The 9,485-nt window shown below is 37.9% G+C and overlaps 1 long non-coding RNA gene across 1 annotated transcript; it reads right to left on the reverse strand.

Annotated features, from left to right (window-relative positions):
- Positions 1-5,470: 5,470 nt before the first annotated feature.
- LOC109879769 (uncharacterized) lies at positions 5,471-8,881 on the reverse strand. Its single transcript, XR_002253593.2, has 4 exons — positions 8,385-8,881; positions 6,092-6,179; positions 5,917-5,979; positions 5,471-5,762 (listed from the first exon to the last, which is right to left on the reverse strand). It is a non-coding gene; the product is annotated as an uncharacterized LOC109879769 (long non-coding RNA).
- Between the last annotated feature and the right edge of the window lie 604 nt (positions 8,882-9,485).

Below are 9,485 nucleotides of genomic sequence, written 5' to 3' on the forward strand. Positions count from 1 at the left end.
TGTAATCATGTGACAGTGTGTGACATCACAAAGAAGACCCATTGAAGACCCTCTATCAATGTGATGAGGTGAGTAAATCTCTGAAATATTTGATGATTTCACATTTTCACCCTCTAGTAACCTTTGTAACAAAAACGCATATCCTTCAGTACAACACAGAAAACATACTTTTAATGTTATTATTTTATAAATATATGAAAAGTAAGGATAGTCTTTATAGGTCAAGGTCATTACTTTATATAGGTGGCAAAGGGACTGCCTGTTAAATATGTTTATGTATGAAATCAGTTCTTCAGTATCATGCTTTTGTCCTTCAGCACAACAAAAGTCTCATGTTATACCTCAATGTCACCCGTTATGCCATGTTTTCACTAGTTTACAACATTTAATCATGCAATTCATATTTACTTGTTTTATGAATACTGAATATTATCATTTTAAACTATTTTATGGCATTTTAAGGTTTTTCAAGGCACATTATCTTTATACTGTAGATGCCGTTGTCGAATAAGGAGAGGGCTGCATGGCACAGACAAAAGATTAACGCAGATCCAGTTGCTAGGGAGGAAAGACTAGCCAGAAGAAAAGCAAGGTATTGTTTTCATGGTTTCATGCTACTGTCAGCAACAGAATAGGATATAATAGCATATAAAGCTGGGTGGATAACTTAACATTAAGTTACACTATTACACTGTAGTTAATGTTTTATTGCACTGCAGTTAAGGTATAACTGATATATTATATTAGTTAATATAATATTACATACACACACACACACACACACACACACAATGATGGATTAAAAATGGATTATGAATTATATTAGTTAATAGCCACTTCAAATTTGAGGCACTTTATGAAAAATCGAGACTGTATAAGTTTGAAATGAAGTAGTTTGATGGGCATTTTATGTAGCTATTTTGTGTAGGTATCTTGAAGTTGAATTTGTGTACCTGCATTGAATAGAAATGTACCAGTTACAGTGTAACAATGCATAATTACAACATGAACTATCATGTAATAATCGTGTAATAATGCAACTTAATGCAACGTAAAGTGTTGCCGCAGGCTCAAATGATAGTAAAGTGACTATTATTAACATTAGCAATGAAATAGTAACAAAACATGTTTGAGAGAGGAATGGACAGGGAGTTGATTTAACTTTTAAACTTTGATTAAGTGTTATCATTGTATAGCCTACTAATAATAGATTACTAATAACATTTAATGGATGTGAACTATTATATTTTCATTTTTTAGCTATCAGAGAAGAAAGAAGGATGTCAACCCTGATCATCCACTGATCCATACATTGACACAATCTGATGCTGAATTTTTTATTTAAAAAAAATAATATATCAGAGGAGGTGCCCGTGAAAAAATCTAACGAATGTGGTGATGAACTTAACTCCAGTACACACTGAAGGAAACTCCTTTGAGCAGCCCCCTGAACAACTTGTGCAAGTACAACATTATTCCTACTTGAATTAAATTGTACCTCATGTGTCAGTTAAACTGTTCAGTGTAAGGCAGGACATTTTTGTAAAAAACCTTCAACAAATTTAGAGTTATACCCATGACACATCAAATATGTAGTATTCAAAATAAAATAATGTCATTTTTTCTGGGTAGTTATATTTCTGCCAGTCTAAGCATGGATATATAACCTTGTAATTATGAAAAATGGGCATCAAATTTAATAAATATAAAAAAACACTTAGTGTTATACTGAATTACATTTTACTAAGGTACAGTCATATGAATCACAATACAAATAATTTATTGGCTTTATTCTTGAATATGACTAATAGAAGGGCATAAGTGACACTCCAACAAACATATAAAAGCCTTTTAGGGAATTGTAATTGCGGTTTTAATGTTTTTGCTATTTTGAAAACCTTATACGTCTTTGACCCTTGTGTGTGCATATTCTTATTCCACCCCTTTAGATTTGTGTGTATTAGCTAGTTGTTGTGGAATTGTTAGATTACTTGTTAGATATTACTGCACTGTCGGAACAAGAAGCACAAGCACTTCGCTAAACTCACAATAACATCTGCTAACCATGTGTATGTGACCAATACAATTTGATTTGGTTTTATTGCTGTAGTTGCATTGTTGACAGGTGAGCCTGCAAATAAGCATTTCATTGTACTGTGTACACCACATGTATCCTGTGCATATGACAGAGACATTTTGATTTTAGATTTCTCTGGAGAGAAAGAGCACAATGGAATGCATATTGAGAGCTGTGCCTATTGTTGATCTAAGAGACAAAGGATTCCTTGAAGCCTCACATTCTACTCAATTTCAGAAAGCAGCTCTGTCTCCCCTCCCCATTACCTGGCCAGTCACGTTATACTGGCCAGCCTCACCATGAATTAAACATCTCACAGAGGAGCGCCAGCTCTTATTAACTCCACCTTCCTCCTCCATACTTCTTCCTTTCCACTCCTCTTTTTCTCCTCTTCCATGTTTTACTCTCTACGCTGAATGAAGCAATGGTCTGAGAATATCAGGACTGAGTAGAACCTGTTTCCTCCTTTCTTTTGTTGGTTGTACTAGTCACCCAGGTTACCAGTATAGTAAACAATCATAAACACTGTGCAACTATAAGAGGATGGATTCCATTGTAAAAACCATTTTTGGAGGATTGGTGCTTGTCGTAAAGCTTCCAAAGGGATGCTCAGCATTGGATGACAGAACATCTCTCTCTCCTTAGTTCTCGTGGGAGTCCAGGCTTTTCCAGTGTGTCTCAGTGGCCTGTCTCTTTAAACAGGCTGTGTGTGGCTCTTTGTGGCTGTGGGTGCATGGTGGTGGGTAGGGGCCAGCTTCCAGTGGGGGCAGCAGACAGACAGACAGACAGACAGACAGACAGACAGACAGACAGACAGACAGACAGACAGACAGACAAGCAGAGTGAGACTGGGCACTGACCTTCTCTAGCAGTGTCTGGTTGGGCCTTGGTCTCCTTAGTGTTGGTCTACCAGGGGTTGGTTCTGGACAGGCCTGTGGTGAGAACACACAGGTCAGACAGTAGTGGTGCTGTTATACTTGGCGGACACCAAGAGGAGTGCAGACACGCCCTTTGGTGATCAGCAGATAATAGCAATGTGTGTTTCAGTAGATGAATGGAAGAGGTAGAGCAAAGGAAAGAGAGTGGGGGGATTTGAGGAGGAGCATTAATCTGATCTTGGAAACCTCAGAGACAAGGCCGGTGTGAGCGAGCCATGCACCCTGACAGAAACCCAAGCAGATTGCTCTGCTGCTTTGTATTCCAAATTAATTGGCCTCTGAAGATCGCCCTCCTCCACCCCTCACAACACCTCCCTATCCACTCTACTCACTCCCCCTCAATTAAAACTAGAAGTAGCCATGCCCTCAACATGCTGCTCCCTCTCTCCTCGCTCCCAATGACTTCTCCTCCCCCTTGTTACTGGGAACAAACTGGGCCCTTACACCAGGGCTCCACGTAGGACCCAATCAAATAGGCTGGGGGAAGCAGCAGTTATAATGGAATTGAGGTATGTCTTGTGTGGAACAAGATGATGCTGATCACAGTCTTTTCGAAGGGCCCATGCTCAGACTAGCTTATGCTCTTGATGGCAAAATAAATGGCAGTCAACATAATATGCTAAAGCACCAGTTGTCTGCAATTTATTTTGCCATCAAAACACTTAATCCACAGTTTAGCTTCGATCAGGAGAGCCAGGGGGGGAAGCATTCCCCCGTTACTGTGAGTGAAACTGTAACTAGATCAAACACATTTCAGTGGAATTAATTGATGTGATGCAAGCCAACTATACATCCGTATCAATGAACAGACTTTATATTGCGAAGTGCATAACATGGTAAATGTGTTGGGCATAACATAACAGCACTGCTTGCCTACAATTACTGTCAGTAGAGTTCATTATGAACTGTGAAAACTCTTAACAGCAGGTCAATTCACAGCTATACCTGTGAAACACACCGCTCCCTAACCACTTATACTAAACCACAACAACGACAACACAAATATTTCAACCCCCTTTACATCCAAAGTCTATGTTTTTGTGTCTCTGGACTCTATTCAATCAGAGCTGCTTTAGCAGGACATCCACATGGCGGTTGTTTTGGCGGTGTCGGAGATGGAACTGCGTTAGAACTGTCAAATCCCCAAGCAGCTCTTGGACATTGCCATTGGCTGCACAGAGTAGCATTAAGAGAAATCCCATGCAGCCTTGTTTACAAGTCTAAATACTGGAATGTGAGATGTAATCTACTATGTGATGGGCCAAAGCCTTAAAATGTGAAGTTAATCTATCCCCGTTGAGGAAGCAGGAGATTTTTTGTATCTGACAGTAAAACATTATTCTGATGACTATAACATTTGTTGGCACCTTCAATTCTTTAATTTTCTCATAAAAAAATATTTAAAACACTGCAAATTTGCCGAACTACTAAAGTTGGAACCAATCCCAACATACCCCTCGTGATGAAGGCAGCCAATGGTCTGCATCTATCTACGATGTAAACACAGCCTCTTGTGAAAATGTGAGCTACTTTCTGATGAAGAGGAACAGATATAGATAGCTAGCTAGCTCCTAGACTGAAATAAGATATCGTTTTCAAAATTCACTTGAAATATGCATGTAACATGTTTGTTTTTTTACATTTAGTAGACGCTCTTATCCAGAGCAACTTACAGTTAGTGCATTCATCTTAAGATAGCTAGGTGGGACAACCACATATCACAACCATTTAGCCAATTTATTGAAAGCCAGCCAATGCTACAGACTAGCCTAGCCAGCTACTGTAAATGTAATTATGTGTTTCATTGGCTGTCAGTTAATTCAATTGTTGACTCATGTTTTGGAATGATTATATGTCTAATTTCAAATAACTAGCTGTAGGCTTAAAGAAACAATCATTCATGCACTTTGCATTGAAACCCAAATAAAAACATGTATACTGAACAAAAATAACCTTTGTGCTTCTGGAACATTTCTGGGATTTTTTATTTCAGCACATGAAACATGGGACCAATACCTTACATGCTGTGTTTATATTTTTCTTCAGTGAAGATAGAAAGATGTGTGTGTCATGTGTGCTAGAATGGAGGTTCAAAAGTGACAGCTGCATATTAGCCAATACATATAGCATAGCCTACACATATAGCTTACCTTGCAATACAATCTTCTCTAAAAATCTGTTGTACAATGTGCTGTGCAATAAGATAACCAGTGTTTTGATTTCTAAACCAGATGAGTTCTCAAACAGCAGCTGCCCAATACCATGGTGAGCAGTTGGTAAATTAATGTTTGAGTTTCCAATACTAAAATGGTTTAAATTATTAACTTTCCTACTAACCTAAAAGTTGACGGTACCAAAATCTTGCCAATACATTCATTATTTTACTAATTATGACTGAGTGTGCGACATGTTTCCCATAATGTATATACATATGAACAAAGAAAACCTTCACAAATAATGAAGCGCCGTTTATTGAGTACAGAGACAAATAGCAAAGGTGTCTTAAGCAGTATATAAATGTAGCCTGGCGAAAGTAAACCCAGCACAAGACAAACTAATTTGGGGTTGTTTATTCTTTCGAAACTTAAAATAGGATAATGTAGAAGGGAAATCACCACAAGATGAAGTCACCATAAAGTAATGTTCAGTCCAAATCACAATCAAGTGAAATAAATCTGTTAGTTAAGTGTACAATCGGAGTACAATAAGTACAAAGTGAAATGCATAAACTGTAGTGGCTCTGCTTTCTATAGAAAAACACAAGAAAATACAGACACCACAATGTTCAGTTTGAATAGACTTTCTAACATTTCAAATATCTGAGTACAAGATGTCCATGAATCAAATGAAATCATGCATGAAAAACAAAAAGACATGTAGTCATAAAACATGAATACTTACAAACACACTGTCCAGGTGATGCACTAACCCCACATGGAACAGAAGATCCTCATCTCACCCATACTGCACCGGGGGAAATGTCATATCAACAGATAAATTACAATTCAAAAAGGAAACAATATACAACAACCTGAAGCTTTAGACAAAATAGAATGTACTTCTGATAATTACTCACAATTCAAATAATGTTATCATCAACTTCACAACGTGGTTCTGAGAGCACTGGTATTCAGATAGCAAGAAGCTAACATCCTCATGTCAATCTGAAAGTATCAACAGGCTAACATGACCGTCTGGCATAAATATTACAAAATGAACTATTATACACTGCAGATGATGCAAAATAAGATATATTCCGGTACAAGAGGAAGATAAAAAGTGTAATTTACCCATCTAAAGTAACATTGGATCCTCCAGTGTAATTTACCCATCTAAAGTAACATTGGATCCTCCAGTGTAATTTACCCATCTAAAGTAACGTTGGATCCTCCAGTGTAATTTACCCATCTAAAGTAACGTTGGATCCTCCAGTGTAATTTACCCATCTAAAGTAACGTTGGATCCTCCAGTGTAATTTACCCATCTAAAGTAACGTTGGATCCTCCAGTGTAATTTACCCATCTAAAGTAACGTTGGATCCTCCAGTGTAATTTACCCATCTAAAGTAACGTTGGATCCTCCAGTGTAATTTACCCATCTAAAGTAACGTTGGATCCTCCAGTGTAATTTACCCATCTAAAGTAACGTTGGATCCTCCAGTGTAATTTACCCATCTAAAGTAACGTTGGATCCTCCAGTGTAATTTACCCATCTAAAGTAACGTTGGATCCTCCAGTGTAATTTACCCATCTAAATTAACGTTGGATCCTCCAGTGTAATTTACCCATCTAAAGTAACGTTGGATCCTCCAGTGTAATTTACCCATCTAAAGTAACGTTGGATCCTCCAGTGTAATTTACCCATCTAAAGTAATGTTGGATCCTCCAGTGTAATTTACCCATCTAAAGTAACGTTGGATCCTCCAGTGTAATTTACCCATCTAAAGTAACGTTGGATCCTCCAGTGTAATTTACCCATCTAAAGTAATGTTGGATCCTCCAGTGTAATTTACCCATCTAAAGTAATGTTGGATCCTCCAGTGTAATTTACCCATCTAAAGTAACGTTGGATCCTCCAGTGTAATTTACCCATCTAAAGTAACGTTGGATCCTCCAGTGTAATTGCTTGTTCTCACTCTTACACACTGCGCAATCCCATAACCGCCGGCACACCTTGTTTATGAATCTCTTAAAGGGATGGTGCCAGCTAGTGCATAAAAATTAATACAGCTATGCGCTTTTACCACCTGGCTACATAAATATAGCGTAACCTACCAATTAATGTATATCAAGTGCTGTGGAGGGCACAATCTTACAATATTGCAGTCAAGAAATGAGAGCTTTACCATCTGTGCCAAAAGCATGGGCCTCTGATGGAGACTGCAGACCTGTCATCAACACATACTTTAGTATTCCACCTTCACTCTAGGAGCATTTGTGTGCCCAGGCCTCATAGGTGTATCAAAAGGATCCCACTCTGATCACCAATGTAGCTGACTAAAGCTTGTGTGGTCCAGAGACGAGAACACTACCATCTATGGCAAAAGTCTGGGCTCCCGACGAGGACAATAGAATTCTCACCACTGCTTGTTACAAAAGTAAAATAATCTGTTTGTCACCGGTTACACTGATTCTACAAGGTGCTCAAACAACCACTTGTATCTGTAGTTGGTGTTCCTCAACTCTAAAATGCACTAGACTGTGTAAGATAGAATCTACAAAGAAAAGACAACAGGCAAATGCATGTGGTCCCAAAATCTAAAGTGACGGCAGGTCTAGTTCAAACTGCTGTAGGATGGTTCTCCTCACAGGTGAGTGAATCAGTCCATGCTTGGTGAATAGCACTTGGTTATTCTCTGGGAGCAGGACAAAGGAGAGCTAAACAGATCATGTGACAAAAGTGAAAGACAAGAATAAGCTAAATACAGTAAATCACAGCAAAATAATGTAATTTGTGAGCTAGAAAATGAACATCCTAAAAGTCTGAGGTCGAGTGCTATGTTTTCATCCTACTCCAACTATTGACAGGGATAAAGTTGCATTTACTATTTGTCAGTATGAATGAAATTAGTGGGTCCTGCCCTGATGACTGAAGTAGATGTACACTACTTGGCCTATATATTTTTGTAATCTTAAATTACTTGGAATAAACTGATAGCTAAAATTCGTGGATTGACATGCTAGCTAGTGATAAGGCTATCTGCTTCAGGTAGCTAGCAACAGATCTACTTGTTGTAATTAGCTAGCTAACCAACAAGCTTTACTAAGATTGCTGTGTTCTAAATTGGGAATCATTTTCCAGCTTGGGTTGATGGTATCACGTTTCTATAACGAAATGGTTATATTACAAATAAATAAAACATTATTTACCTGTGTCAGAGGGAGATCTCTGTCGAACTCTTCATTACCAGCTGTCTCTACATTAGTTACGGATAACGTGATTGTAGATCGTACCATGAATAGTACACACGTTTTGATTGGTTTACAGTTTAGTTCTCCGCGGCGTTTGCCTGTCCAGCTAGCGAACATGAAAGTCAGTATTTTGTGAAAATTTGCAAGAATTGACATGGCCAAGAAACGTAAATGTTTTCAGAAGAAATAAAAATACACAATATGTTTTTAAAAAACAGGCAAAAAAAAACAGCTCCTCAGAGTTCTATCATCTCGAAAACTCATGCAGATAGCTTGCTTACGGCTCACCACCTATACACCTCAATTAGGCTGATAGAAATCCTAATTTCATTGAATGCCTTTCAATTTGGTCGTCATTATTTCTAAATAGCCTACACTTTCTCGTTCTGAACTTGTAACACGGTGTAGCATTGTGACAATGATCAAGAGCAGCTGCTCACTGATTTGACAGGTCCAACGCCGGTTAATGCTTGATCTGATTGAATCTAAAGCCTAACTTTATACAGTAAGCCATTGATAGAATGTTTTAGAAATACTCTTTCTTAAAGTAAAATAATGTTTGCACCTGACACAATTTATTTTTTAAAGGACAGCTCAACACTTGTAAAAGAGTAAAAATAAATATATTTTAAACAAAGGACAACAAAACAGCACAACAAACATCAAGTGAAGATGCTCTATATGCCAAGTTCCAAGATGTTTCAGTTAGGGGAGATGAGAAAGCACTCTCAGAGGAGAATTGCCCCTACGGACAACAAATGCCAAAACAACTCTGATAAAGAAATAGGGGAAGAAAAGACAGAGTGAACAGAAGGAACAACAATTATTTATGTAAATAATGTGCCAGTGCTGCTTATAATTAGCGGAGAAATTAAGCAAAAAAACAAACACAAAAACACCATGCATGTCTAATTTTCTCATGCAAATGAACAATTGAAATTATAAATGGAAATACTGTTGTTGTGGGAGACAGAGAGAGATGCCCTGCTTTTTTCCCTACTGTTTGTAATTCATTAGTTGGGAAAACAGCAGCAGATGCAGATTCAGTTTGACATGGAG

Source organism: Oncorhynchus kisutch, linkage group LG3, assembly GCF_002021735.2.
Source record: "Oncorhynchus kisutch isolate 150728-3 linkage group LG3, Okis_V2, whole genome shotgun sequence".
NCBI lineage: Eukaryota > Metazoa > Chordata > Actinopteri > Salmoniformes > Salmonidae > Oncorhynchus > Oncorhynchus kisutch.